Here is a 15528-nt window from a genome sequence, read left to right as displayed (position 1 = left end):
CCTTCCTGCCTATTTATCTACTTGCACTTTGACGTGCTTTGAACTGCTAGGTTGGCAGGAGCAGGGACCGAGCAACGGGAGCTCACCCTGTTGCAGGGATTCGAACTGCCAGCCTTCTGGTCAGCAAGTCCTAGGCTCTGTGGTTGAACCCACAGCGCCACCCACGTCCCTCACCCTCTGTTACCTCCCAGCAATAAGGTAAGCTGAATATTGCATCCAGCTAAAATATAAAGGAATTCTAAGCTGCCTTGAGGAGGAGGCAGAAAAACAGAAGCCTCTTTCGTGAGGAATGAAAACTTTTGATAAACTGGAGGGCAAGTTTCATCACATTAGTTTCTTTGACACACTCTCTTGCTCTTCAGGAAAGCATATTCAGAGTGGGGGAGGTCAGAAAAGGGCCCCCACTACAGCCCAGTATCCCAAGACCTATCAAGATTTTGCTCTGTCCCTGAACAGAAGTTGCATCATTTAATCATAAATTATACCATATAACATATCAGCAAAAGGGCAGGGCTCAGAATAAACAGTTGACCCAAGCTTCTGCATATGTTTGCAAGTCTCCTGTCATCAGGTTACCTATATAAACATTTTATCAGGCCCACACAGATCGACCTAACACAATCCAGACTCCAAGTATGTCAGAACCACAAAGCAAGAGCTATATGTTCATAATTCAAACAGGTGGCGCTAAGCGATCCAGGGAGAGGATGCAAAAGTCACGCAAAACTCACCCACTTAGAGGGCCAAACCCCAAACTGGAGGGCAGGGAAAATTTATACTTCCCATGCAGTCTCTAAATCAAGAGGAGATGCAGTAAGCCTCAAGCTAAGAGTGCAGCCTGAATGATCAAAATGTGATAGAAATATGCAGTGCTTTTTTCTGGGGGGACACAGGGGTACACATACCCCTAAACTTTTTGTGAATCTAAGTTTGGCCTCATTGAGGTGCAGTATTTCAATATGAGTAGGAAAAGGAGAATACCCCTAGAAGAATTTTACATGTCATTTTCACTAATATATGCTTTCTCTGCACATTTCCCCTTGAAATATGACCCCCCCCCCCAATGTATTGTTTCAGTGGAAAACTACATTGCATAATTCAGGAAAGTGTCAATTTCAAAGGATAGCTGTGTTTTGGTTCACATGCTGTTTTGGAAAGGACAAAATACGTAGGTTGTTGTAGTTTAGTCGTTTAGTCATGTCCGCCTCTTGGTGGCCCTCTGGACCAGAGCACACCAGGCACTCCTGTCTTCCACTGCCTCCCGCAGTTTGGTCAAACTCATGCTGGTCGCTTTGAGAACACTGTCCCACCATCTCGTCCTCTGTCGTCCCCTTCTCCTTGTGTCCTCCATCTTTCCCAACATCAGGGTCTTTTCCAGGGAGTCTTCTCTTCTCATGAGGTGGCCAAAGTATTGGAGTCTCAGCTTCAGGATCTGTCCTTCCAGGGAGCGCTCAGGGCTGATTTCCTTCAGAATGGATCGGTTTGATCTTCTTGCAGTCCATGGGACTCTCAAGAGTCTCCTCCAGCACCAGAATTCAAAAGCATCCATTCTTCGGCGATCAGCCTTCTTTATGGTCCAGCTCTCACTTCCATACATCACTACTGGGAAAACCATAGCTTTAACTAGTTTTCCATTAAAATGCAAACAAACTGAATTTATCCTCCATCCCTAGCAGCCACCTCCCACTTCTTAAAAATAAAATACCTATCTCGAGGCTGCAAAATTGAATGAAAAAGCTCCAGAGGGAGAGTTGAAGCTCAATCCTCTCCCTTCAGACCGTATTTTCTATCTATGTCAGTCTTCCCAACCTATGCATGACCCACCAGGTGGCAGTATGGTACTGGATATGCCTTGTGCCCACTTTACAGAGAGGTAAAATGAGTATGATCAACTGGAGCAGCGGTTCCCAAATATTGTTTGCTGGGACATGCTGCCAGAATAGAAATTTGCTGGCACCACACCAAATTTTTCTGCTAAGGAATACGTCAGAAAACAAAAAGAAACAGATCCCAGCAGTGCTTAATTTATAACATAGAACACAACTACTTTATAATAAGATAATGGGACATCCAGAAACAATAAAACAATGGAATTATACTTAGATTATTCTCAAAATATAATTATATACAGCAATTAGGATTGTCTTCAGTATCACGTGCTGCTCTTTCTCTCATTTTGAAAAGATATCTATCCAAATACTACTACTACTACTACTACTACTACTACTACTAATTTTATTATTTATACCCTGCCCATCTGACTGGCTTGCCCCAGCCAGCTTCCAATGCATACAAAAACATAATAAAACACCAGACATGAAAAACTTCCCAATACAGGGCTGCCTTCAGATGTCTTCTAAAAGTTGTGTAGTTCTTTATCTCCTTGACATCTGGTGGGAGGGTGCCACCACTGAGAAGGCCCTCTGCCTGGTTCCCTTCTTGCAGTGACGGAACCGCCAGAAGGCCATCGGAGCTGGACCTCAGTGTCCAGGCTGAACGATGGGGATGGAGACTCTCCTTCAGGTATATACAGTAATTCTGCAAGTAAAAAAAAGTAATTATTATGCTATGCTATGCTGAAATGTTTAATTGTTTCTTTGATTGTCCTTGAATCTTCCTGCAACACTTGCCACCCTCTCTTGCCACACTAGTGTGGTGTCCCACCTGCTTTGAGAGCCACTGAGCCAGAGGAGGAAAGAACTGAATGCAAGAGATGCTGGTCTATAAATGAGAAATGGATCATAGCTCAAAGAGGGCTCAATGCACAGCTTTCCATACAGGACTGGACTGACACCAACTTGAACTCCGTTCTCCTGTATCTATCTTCTGCCTTATACAGGTGTCTAGCCACTAGAGCATTAAATCTTGCTTGGGGTTGCATCTGCAAGATCACCATTGGTTTAACACACACTTTATGCCGATGTACACAGTTGTACGAATATACAGCTGCACACAAAGTAGACAACTGACGCAGCTGCATGTTGCCCATAGTCTGGGCACAACTGTGTGTTAAGGAAACTGTATGGGGGTACAAAACGCCTTGAAATCCTTTCTGCTGTGTTGGGATGGCAGTTCTAAAAGGCGCAGGGCCAATCTTCTGCAAAAAAAGTAAAAAAAAAGTTGCAGCCATATTGTTATTTTTTACATTATTAATGAATTTATTATCGTGTTTTTTATTCTTCTTTATAGGAATAAGCACATAATTTAAAACACCAGAACCTGGTGGCCCCACGGGATGGATAGATGGATGGATAGATAGATAGATAGATAGATAGATAGATAGATAGAGAAAGCTCAGGTTGAAATCTCCCCTTCTCAGCCACACACACACACTCGGTGGCCTAGGGTAAAATAATCACCTCTCAATCTCAGCTTCTCCCTATCAGAAACTGGTCTTACAGGTTACTGTACCAGAAAATAAGATAAGTATGATGAAGCACTCCAAACTTTTGTTATAAGAATTCTAAGGTCTCAAATATAAAATAAATGTTCATAAATTTACAAGGCAAACACATACATAAGTATATAAACTAGATGTCTGAAGTAGTACAGGAGAGCAATCCTGAAGCCATTTTCACTCTCCCAGTGACCTCAAATATTCCTTTGCAGTAAGGGAGGAAAATGGGGAAAGCCTTCCCATTGTCCCTTTGCTTACAAATCCTGTCTTAAGGGTGTATTTGCATATGAATAGGGTGAGCCTGTGACCTGGATTCAGGTACTAAAGTATTAACCATCACAAAAGAATAGCCAGACTGCCCAGGTAATGCAATCAGGGACCAGTATTAGGTATCCTGGCAGACAGGATTTCTGCTGTAGACCGCCTCCATCTGTGATGTATGTATGATGTTTTGGGGAGTGGTCTTGAGCTACAGGATGGGCAATTTTAAAAGTCTACATAAGGGCTTGCGCACCATTGTTCAGGGTTCTCCTCCCTCCCGGCGTGTGGTGAGTGGGGACCCTGTTCCAACAGTTTAATAAAGATCAGGCTTACTAGCTGCTTTGCTTCTCAATATTCTCTGGTTGGCCTCTGCTATTTTCTCCTACCAATAGGGAACCCACTTAAGGACTCTTTACGGGCTCTTGGAGACCCCATAAGGGAAAAGGAGCAGTTTTTTTCTTATAACGCTTTTTTAAAATTAAAAACCCCCAAACAAACCTTGCAGAAATTATTAGTAATAATAATTTAACAGCCTTTTGCTTCATTGCTCCTAAATGGTTTGTAGTAATCCAAGTTGGAAGTCTCAGCAAGGACAGGCTACCTGTAATCCACTTAACAAGCCAGTCCAGAGGCTTTTATTGGTTCTTGGAGGAAGCGGTTGGACGCATGGACAGGAGCCGCTTTCCTGTTACTAGGTCTCAACCAACAATTCTCTGCGTGGGTCAAAAATTGGCTGTACCAAATCAAGCCAAACCAGATTTTCATGCAGAAAACTTTAAATATATTTTGCTTATCTGGTCTTATGACCCACAAAATTGTAAGAAACACCAGAATTACAGACTCCTAGTGTATGTAGTTTCATAAATGAAACGCTCTCAAACAATGATAATCAGAAGGACAGACTGGATTGTTCAACATGTACTTGGCCAGGACTTCCCTGCATTGTGTCAATTTTAATTTATCCAGATAGTCTTCTGACAAAGGTGTATTTTTTCTTTTTTTCCAAGCTGTGAAAGGTGTAGATTGGTGCTCTTAGGCTCTCTTTCTCCATGTGAGAGAGGTACAAATAATAAATACAACCCATGGAGGCAGGTTTTATGTTTTGTGACGTAAATTGCAGAGGCTTTCCTATGAGATGATATATCTGACAATGTTTTTTAAAGACCCGTCTCCCGGTTCTTCAGGCCATTTTCACAAAATATATCTCAATGGGTCAATTCATGATGAGCTAGAAAAACACACAATGGTGTAAAACCAAACAGCCTTACTTGAGAAGCCAGTTAATTGTTATTTCCTGCCCTGTAAGCCATCAGTTCAAACTCCTTTTTTGTGGGTTTTGTCCATAAAATATTGGCTGTGGGCTTTTGTTATACAAGGGCAACTAATTTTTACAGCAGGCCTATAAACAATAATTAACGCACTACATCCTGCTAGGAAAAACCAGCAGATGCAAAGCCTAGTTTGGAGCTGGGTTGATGTAAGTAGCATTATTATTATTCTTTCCAAAAATTACTGTGGCTTTGTTTTGATCTGGGTTCTTCTGTAATCACACTTTGAGCATCCTACTTGAGCTCCATGCCTAACTTCATGCTAATTCCCATTCTTAAATGTGGAAGAAACTGTCGGGTATGTAAGGAATAAAGTGTGCTTTGGGTCTGTCCAATGTGTCACAAGACAGCAAATGGACTGTCCCATGAGAAGAAACATTCAGGTTAATTGCAATAGAAGAAGAGGAATGATATAACAGTCTAGGCTGGGGATGGGAAGGGATGGAATGTTAAAGTTAAAAGTTTAATGTGCATAACACGTAATGTTTCATGCTTTGCAGTTAAAACTTCTTTACATAAGTTTGTATATGCAAAGTAGAGAAATTTTCATTAAGTGAGAGGTTCCACTCTAGGTGAAAGCAGAAGTCTGGTGTTTTTTCCATTTTAGGCTACCTGATGACACATCTCTGGAAACATGAGCAGGTCCTTTGCCAGCAGAAAGTTTATTATTATTATTATTATTATTATTATTATTATTATTATTATTATTTCTTATTTGTACCCTGCCCATCTGGCTGGCTTTCCCTCTGGACAGCTTCCAACAAAGATTAAAAATACATTAAAATGTCACACATTAAAAACTTCCCTGAACAGGGCTGCCTTCAGATGTCTTCTAAATGTTAGGGAGTTGTTTATCTCTTTGACATCTGATGGGAGGGCATTCCACAGAGTGGGTGCCACTACGAAGAAGGCCCTCTGCCTGGTTCCCCGTAGCTTTGCTTCTCGCAATGAGGGAACCGCCAGAAGGCCCTCGGAGCTGGACCTCAGCGTCCGGGCAGATACTTGACAAGCTCAATATCTCTGTGTTGTGGGAAGCCAGCAGAGAGATTGCCAGCTCAGTGTGTTGGGAGAAGGAGCTTACAGCATAATTGAATCTCCCTCTCTCCCTCCCTCTCTCTCTCTCTCTCTCTCTCTCTCTCTGATCACTGTATTAAAGGACTTAAAGGAATGAACTGCATTACCTGATACTTGAGTGCAATGTATTGCATTGTGTTTTGTTATATGTAATTAGTTTTAAAACTGTTCTGCAGTGAAACTTTGAAACTCATTCTTGGGCACCAGCAAGTGCCGCTACGCCACTGGGCAACACTGCTCACCTCCAAACAGCTGAGTCACACTACTGCGTACTGGGAGGAGAGATGGATTGGCTCCACCAACACATTTGCAGCACACCAGTCTCTCTGCTGTCTCATCCTCTCCTTCCTGGTAAGCAGTAGTGACTCAGCGGTCAAGGGGTCAAGTGGGAACCACCACCACCCACACTATGCTTCCTGCTACTGAATATTTTGTCTGCTTTTGTAATAGAAGAAGAAGAAGAGTTTGGATTTGATATCCCGCCTTTCACTCCCCTTCAGGAGTCTCAAAGCGGCTAACATTCTCCTTTCCCTTCCTCCCCCACAACAAACACTCTGTGCGGTGAGTGGGGCTGAGAGACTTCAGAGAAGTGTGACTGGCCCAAGGTCACCCAGCAGCTGCATGTGGAGGAGCGGAGACGCAAACCCGGTTCCCCAGATTATGAGACTACCGCTCTTAACCACTATACCACACTGGCTCTTAAAATATAGACACTTAAAATATCTACAAATTATGAAAATAGTACCACACAGATACTATTTACGAACCATATTTTTAAATTACAACCCCACCCCTCCCGTTAGACACTTGCAGGTGGTTGAGGATGAACAAGCTGTCGTTTAATTCAGACAAGAAGAGGTACTGTGGGTGAGGAAGTCACTTGTTCTGGTCAGAGGTGTTCCATCGGTTCTGGGTGGGATTGTACTCCTACTGAAATAGCAAATTTGAATGTTTGGGATCCTCCTGGTTCCTTTGGGGTGATGGCAGATATGATAGTTGTGGCTAAGGTCCTTGTGTTAGTCATGCCCTGATTAAATACAGCCTGGACTACTGAAATGCACTCTACGTGGGGCTGCCTTTAGAACGTGGCTTGGAAGCTTCAATTGGTGCAGAACACAGCAACCTAGAAACAGTAGTATCTTGGTTGTCAAACGCCTTGGTACTCGTTCGTTTTGGCTCCCGAACACCGCAAACCCGGAAGTGAGTATTCCGGTTTGCGAACGTTTTTTGGAAGCCTAACATCCAACACAGGTTCTGCAGCTTCCAATTGAGTGCGGGAAGCTCCTGCAGCCAATCGGGAGCTGAGTCTTGGTTTTCGAACATTTTCGGAAGTCGAACGGACTTCTGGAACAGATTACGTTCGAGAACCAAGGTGCGCTGTACTGGTGGCTGCTATATGTTTGGACTTCATGACTCCAATTCTGCAAAAAGGGAACACTGGTTGCTCATTTGATTCAGGTCCCAATTCAAAATATTTCCCAACTTACTTAAAGAGGCACCACTACACTCAACTGACGTAAGATTAGCTCTGCAAGCTCTGCAGGACTGTCCTCCAGGAAATGTGGTTGCTTGGTTGGTGGGCACAAGAGAGTGAACATTTTCAGTGGTGGTCCCAAGGTTAGGTCTCTCAGGATATATGTTTGGCCCCTTCCATCCTCTATTTCAGCTAGACTCCTTTTAATTAAGTGGGATAAAAGCTTATTATTATTTTGCTCTTGTGGCTCAGTTTAAATTTTATGCTGAGTTGCTGGCTAAATGCAATGCCCTTTTACTGATTTTGCTTCTTGTTCTTGTTATCGGTTTTTCATTTTGTTGATTACGGCTTTCATTCATTTTTATTATCACTTTTTGGATATCACCTTGGGGAAATTATAGCATTTCGGTGGGTTGTTGGGTTTTTTTTGTGTGTTTTTTGCAAGGTGACTTGTATATCTATGAAATAAAAAATAAAAAAGGCATCTGGTTAGCCACGGAGGGAGGGGGGGGGGAGGGCAAAGCCCGGGTCAGTCTTTAAAATGGATGGATTTTGAGCAGCTGGAAAATAAACACATGAGATAAGCCCCTGAAAGGGCTCTTTTCAGCTGAAATGCATTGGGGCAATGTAACAAACTGTCATTCTTTCCAGCATCTCTGAGAAACATTTTTCCCTTTGGATGTTTTCTGGGTTTTTTGTGTGTTTCCACCATGGCTATAAAATGCTGCCATACCAGATAGGCATTGGGCCTGCCCCAGCTGGGCTCGTCCTACACTCTCCTGAATATGAATTTACCTGACGTGACCCTGCTTACTGAGACATTTCCTGACATAACCTTACCTAAGTCTACTTCTACTTCCCTTGCAGGCCCCAGCAGAACAGGGTATCTAAAAAGGTTATGATGGATGCTTCCAATTGGTCCTCCCTGACAACTGGAGAGTACATATAGTTTCCTTTACAACTTTCCTAAGCCCAGGGAAAAAGGCACTAGACTCTATTAAAGTTTCCTTTTTTACAGTGTTTGTTATCTTGGAATGTAGACCATGCGCTGGAGCATGTAATTACAACACCATGTCCTGTGTTAAAAAGAACTCAGACACTAAATTGTCCATGTCAGCACCCGAATTTGACCATGAAATATAGTGTGGAGGGACCAAGAACGCAGTCTGTGAGAAGGTGACAGCTAAATGAGCATTCAGGTGCACTGGGCAATTGCAGTCTGCTTAATCCATTGGGCTGGTCCCATTGTGGCCATTTAATATTATTACCTGCCTTTTGTCCTTGAAATTTGCTTCCACCTCATGTTCCATGTGATACACTTGAGGAGTAAAGGTCAAGGCTAGGGAAAAGTGCAATAAAACATGACTTATTTTTCATGGGTGATCAGAGTCCTATTAAGTTGCAAAGAAGTCTGGAGGAATGTCAATTTTCTGGATCATTTTTCCTGCAAACATTGAATGAAGGATAGCTCTGCTGATTACAATGGTTAGAGACAAATGGCTGCGGAATAGCTGCAATATAATTTAAAAACCATGAATTTGAAGATGACATTGGGTTATTCTGGATGGAAAATCCCAAGTAGGCCATGATGAGATCCAAACAGATCTGTGTGGCCAGGCAACAGATGAAATCCACTAGATACAGGTCCTACGGTAAGTATCCCAAACCTTCCTTACATCACACGCCGCCTGATTTACTTTCCATTGGCGGGTAGGGGCCCTGCTGATTTCATGTACAAAATCTTGTGTGAGTCAATGGGTGTGGGTGTGTTAAGGAACATGACATTTAACTATGTACTTGATAAATAAGCTAGACTGCACCCATATTGCATATCCTCCAACAGTCCCCTGATCAAAATTGGGACACATGTGTTTTAGGGCCACACTCTTGCGGGAGTCAGCTGACTCACACAATAGGTAAAGGTAAAGGGGCCCCTGACCATTAGGTCCAGTCGTGACCGACTCTGGGGTTGTGGCGCTCATCTCACTTTATTGGCCGAGGGAGCCGGCGTGCAGCTTCCGTGTCACGTGGCCAGCAGGACTAAGCCGCTTCTGGTGAACCAGAGCAGCACACGGAAATGCCGTTTACCTTCCCGCCAGAGCGGTACCTATTTATCTACTTGCACTTTGATGTGCTTTGGAACTGCTATGTTGGCAGGAGCAGGGACCAAGCAACGGGAGATCGCCCTGTCGCGGGGATTTGAACTGCCGACCTGGTTGTATCCAAACAACAATGTTGTTTTGTTCTGTTTAATAAAATGTTTGCTTCCTGGGGTTAATAGGCAGGGAAGTTTTCCGCTCTTTTTTATTATCTGGTGTAAATTGGTTTATTCCAAACATAAACCTTTTTCTATATCCTCCCTCCATGCTCCAAACGTTTAAAATTGTGCCCAGGTTCATGTGCCCCGTAAAACACACCTGAAACAAGGGGCTGCCTTATGCCCTAAGCCCTGTCCTCACAAGAGCAAACGGCAGTGCTCAAGAACTGCATCTAGAACACAAGGAACACCGGGCACCTGTGGAATGAGATGACATCAGATGACATCCAAAGAGGCAGTAGAGAAGAGCAGCTCTTTTTTCTGTTGAAATCAGCAAGGGTTGGCAACGCAGAATGGCCAAGCAGAGATGAAAAGATGGGGGGAAATTCAAAGGCAACAATTACAACACCAAATCATCCTTTCTTTCCTGCCCCCCATTCCGTGATAATTCCCCCCCCTGCTGCCAAACCCTACCTGAAGTCCATGTTTCTTTCACTTTGGTGAAGAATTGTTCATCTGTAACGCCCTATATGCCTGTTGTCTTTGTCCATGGAGTTTTCTTGGCAGGGATACTGGAGTGGCTTGCCGGTTCCTGCTCCAGGTGGATCACGTTTGGTCAAAACTCTCCACTATGACCTGTCCATCTTGGGTGGCCCTGCACAGCATAGCTCATAGCTTCTCTGAGTTCTTCAAGCCCCTTCGCCACGGCAAGGCAGTGATCTATGAAGGGGACAAAGGTCCGTATAGTTAAAGCCATGGTTTTCCCAGTAGTGATGTATGGAAGTGGGAGCTGGACCATAAAGAAGGCTGATCGCCGAAGAATGGATGCTTTTGAATTATGGTGCTGGAGGAGACTCTTGAGAGTCCCATGGACTGCAAGAAGATCACACCTCTCCATTCTGAAGGAAATCAGTCCTGAGTGCTCACTGGAAGGACAGATCCTGAAGCTGAGACTCCAATACTTTGGCCACTTCATGAGAAGAGAAGACTCCCTGGAAAAGACCCTGATGTTGGGAAAGATGGAGGGCACAAGGAGAAGGGGACGACAGAGGACCAGATGGTGGGACAGTGTTCTCAAAGCTACCAGCATGAGCTTGACTAAACTGCGGGAGGCAGTGGAAGACAGGAGTGCCTGGCATGCTCTGGTCCATGGGGTCACGAAGAGTCGGACATGACTAAATGACTAAACAACAACAACAACAACGCCCTATAAATGTTTTGGTTTGAGATTTTGAAAAATGATTTTTGAGTGTTCAGCATTTTAAAAGATTTTTGAGTGTTCAGCATTTTACAGCAGATTTTCAATTGGTATTTGTTTTCTGTATTGTTTAAACCAGATCAAACTGTAAGTCTGTAGGCAGAGATTTGAAGTATTTATTGCTACAATTTACGTCCAAATAGAAGCTTTTGTATTCCACGTATGTACAAATGAATCGGGTTTTTTAAACATAATGTCCAAATAAAAGCTTTTTGTGTTCCACGTATGTCTTAGCGAATACAAGTGTCACACGTAACAACTTTAAGGAGCAGTACTTGCAAAAGATGAACTTTTCTTTAGGATGTTCCACATCTGCCTTTGCAAAATAGGATTGTTGTATGCAGCTGCTGTATGCAGGTATCAGACGAAGGATACAACTTCTGCTTTCTTCAAAACCCTACAGAACAGTTGGGGAGTAAGTTGTAAGACGCTATGAAAGTCAGTCACACTGTCTTCAGCAGAATTAATTTCCAAATAAGAATTCTTGAGCTTTCACCCAGAATCAGAATCAATCATTTCTTCAGCAGAAAGTGTGGCTGGATCAAGGTCTCTGCTCCTTGCCCCCCCCCCATTCTCACCCTGGGTGCTTTGATTCTTCTGCACTTCCACCTGGTCCCAGTGATTTACTGCAGCTGAGTTTTTCTGCTCTTCCCCACAACTACCCCACCGAGACGCCTCTCTTTGGTCAAGGTCATGCTCTCATCCCCTGTAAATAGGCTTTCGGAATAGGAATTGTGCAATCAGTTGCAATAACGACATGGAAAACATAATTTAGCATCATTAAACTATGGTGGGGTGTGTGTTTTTTGCTGATTCTGTAACTTCTGGAATCGCTCTCTTTCCCTTTGGTAGCCTCAAAACTATTCACACATGCGCCATGCTTGTTTTTCATAATTATCTGATGAAAGCTATTTAGTCAGGGAGTGTTTTGAATCCCACTGCGCTTCCCTTTTGGTTACTAGGTCCATTTTGTGTGAAGGGACTTCAGATATTACTTTCACACATGGCTCTCCAGCCTGATTTTAAGCTTGCCCAATATTTTAACCTCAATTTCTCATATTGTAGGAGCGACTTGGGCGACTTCCGCCTCCCCTCCCCAAAAGATGAAGTGACAGCAGAGCACAGTAAGATGAGAGGCACCTTGGTACATACAGAGAGTGCCTTTAGTAACATCAGGGTTTGCAATGAGTACAGTGGTGCCCCGCAAGAAGAATGCCTCGCAAGACGGAAAACTCGCTAGACGAAAGGGTTTTCCGTTTTGGAGGTGCTTCGCAAAACGAATCTCCTATGGGCTTGCTTCGCAAGACAACAATGTCTTGCGAGTTCCTGCTGGGTTTTTTTCCTCCCCCCCTTTTTCTAAGCCACTAAGCCGCTTGTCAGCTAATCGGATCAGCAGATAAGCCGCTAAAAGCCGCTAATAGCGCTAATAGCGCTAATCCGCTAATCTGTCAATGGGCTTGCTTCGCAAGACGAAAAAACCGCTAGACGAAGAGAATCACAGAACGGATTCTTTTCGTCTTGCAAGGCACCACTGTATTGTCTTGTAATCAGTCTGAGTAGTGCTAAAGTACCGAGATAAATTTAACAATATTTGGAATTCATTGTTATAAACATTGTATCAGGTTAAATGTAGGTTAACTACAATAACAATCCTTTAATGTTTATAAGCTGGTTTTTGTTTTGTATTGTATATGGGTGTTATTTATTTATTTTCTGCGGTCTAGCTCTGAGGGCCTTCTGGAGGTTCCCTCGCTGCGAGAAGCCAAGTTACAAGGAACCAGGCAGAGGGCCTTCTCGGTGGTGGCACCCGCCCTGTGGAATGCCCTCCCACTAGATGTCAAAGAGAAAAATAACTACCAAACTTTTAGAAGACATCTGAAGGCAGCCCTGTTTAGGGAAGCTTTTAATTTTAATAGGTTATTGTATTTTAGTGTTTTGTTGGAAGCTGCTCAGAGTGGCTGGGGAAACCCAGCCAGATGGGCCGGGTATAAATAATAAATTATTATTATTATTATTATTATTATTATTATTATTATTATTATTATTATTTTCTCCACCCCCCCCCCTTTTTAGGTCTTTTTTTTACCCTCTGCGCTCTCTCTCTCTTTCTAGCTTCCTTCATACATCTGGGCATTTATTTATTTTTGAAATATTCTTTATTGCAAGATAAAAGGTTATATATACACACACCATCAAGTTTTTGTCTTTCAATAAAGATTTTTTTTAAAAAAAGTATCCAGATATATGAAGGAAGCTATCTTGGTGGCTCAGTCTGGCTCGCTTGTAAAACAACCTGTCTGCATTGTGAACTTGGCTGAACATAACATCCCCATCACAAGTTTAAGATATTTAGCCTGCTTCAGTTTCTGCGCTGTTTTTCTACGTGGTGGTGGTGGTGGTGGTAGGGTGTGACTAGGTTATCAGGCCTCCTCTATCTTGGAGACTTCTTCCAAACTTATGAAGCTGCCTTGAAACTGATTCTGAACGTTGTTCCACCTAGTCTAGCATTGCCCACACTGGTGATGGTGAGTTTCAAAGGTCTAAGGCAGTGGTTTCGCCACCACCTCTATCACTCACTTGCACCTGGGACCATTTGCAGGCCAGATATGCGCTGTTAGCTTCCACTGGGGAGACCTATGCAAGTGCTATGTTTATTAGGTAGAAAATCTTTACCTGCTGCTTGGTGATGTACACAGCTGATGACCATGTTCTGGAGAACCAAGCATTGATAGGTAGCTGGCTACGAGAAAGATGAGACATTGTCCATGGAGTTTGTATATGCTGGGAATTTCTCTGTATTATGCTGGGAATTTCTCCGTATTATGAGATGGTGGAATGTACAAACCAGATCGTTACACTGCTATTTGTCCCACTTCCAAGCAGGTGAAGCCATGAGAGCGAAGCAAGGAAAGGTGAAGTGGAAAATTAACTTCTCTTTCAGTGACATATTCATTTGTTCCAAATATTAGTATTCTGACTAAGCCTCAAGAAATAGGGTCCTACTTCTAAGCGAGCATGCTTAGAATCAGGCTGCATGTCATTAAGGCAGATCACAAAGGGGGGAAGAAGAAGAAGAAGAAGAAGAAGAAGAAGAAGAAGAAGAAGAAGAAGAAGAAGAAGAATAGTAGTAGTAGTAGTAGTAGTAGTAGTTTGGATTTGATATCCCGCTTTATCACTACCCTAGGGAGTCTCAAAGCAGCTAACATTCTCCTTTCCCTTCCTCCCCCACAACAAACAGTTAGAAGGAAGGAAGGAAGGAAGGAAGGAAGGAAGGAAGGAAGGAAGGAAGGAGAAGAAGAAGAAGAAGAAGAAGAAGAAGAAGAAGAAGAAGAAGAAGAATAGTAGTAGTAATAGTAGTAGTAGTAGTAGTAGTAGTAGTAGTAGTAGTAGTAGCAGCAGTTTGGATTTGATATCCCGCTTTATCACTACCCTAGGGAGTCTCAAAGCAGCTAACATTCTCCTTTCCCTTCCTCCCCCACAACAAACAGAAGTTGGAAGGAAGGAAGGAAGGAAGGAAATAAGGAGGGAGGGAGGATGGGAGGAAAGAAAGAAAGAAAGAAAGAAAGAAAGAAAGAAAGAAAGAAAGAAAGAAAGAGAAATTAAAAGCTAGTGAAAACTGTAAAGCTATCAAAATTTTAAAAAGATGAAAAAATCATGCTTCTTTTTCCCAGGTAGTGAAGCAGGTGGGTGTGGTAGATGTGTGGAGAGGGTTGTCACTTCAGGGGTTAACACTCTTCATACGCACAGATAGACTTTGGAAGGGATAAATGGAGAAGAAGAAGAAGAGTTTGGATTTGATATCCCGCTTTATCACTACCCGAAGGAGTCTCAAAGCGGCTAACATTCTCCTTTCCCTTCCTCCCCCACAACAAACACTCTGTGAGGTGAGTGGGGCTGAGAGACTTCAAAGAAGTGGGACTAGCCCAAGGTCACCCAGCAGCTGCAGGTGGAGGAGCGGAGACGTGAACCCAGTTCACCAGATTACAAGTCTACCGCTCTTAACCACTACACCACACTGGCTCCTGGAGGGACTCAAAAAGCCACAGTTCGTGTGCAAGCTTTGTTGGCGCACGTTTCTCACTTGGAGCTTTCCGTGGTGCTGTAACCTGTGTTGCTTGACCTTAGGAGTACCTGCTACAGATGGATCTATACAGGATTCTCAAATCACTCCTAAAATCCTTACATAAAATCCAGCAGGATCCTTAAAGAAAATCCAGGATCAGGGTAAAGAATGAAGGGAACATCAAAATTAAGTGGTATTGGGACCATTATTCACAAGTGATGCTCACAGCCACATAGGTACATTCCCCCTTTAAGTCTTTTCAACTCTTTGAGGGAAGCCTTCCTTTCCAGCAAGTAAAACTAAACTGCTGCTGGCTTGAACATGGGGAGCATTCATGTCTAGAAGATCAATGCAAACAATGTAACACCAGCATGCTCACTCTAGGTCTAGGGTATTATTGAATGCCCATTAATAAT

Source organism: Podarcis vaucheri (assembly GCF_965113315.1).
Source record: "Podarcis vaucheri genome assembly, chromosome: 17".
Lineage (NCBI taxonomy): Eukaryota > Metazoa > Chordata > Lepidosauria > Squamata > Lacertidae > Podarcis > Podarcis vaucheri.
Note: the sequence above shows the minus strand (reverse complement) of the source record.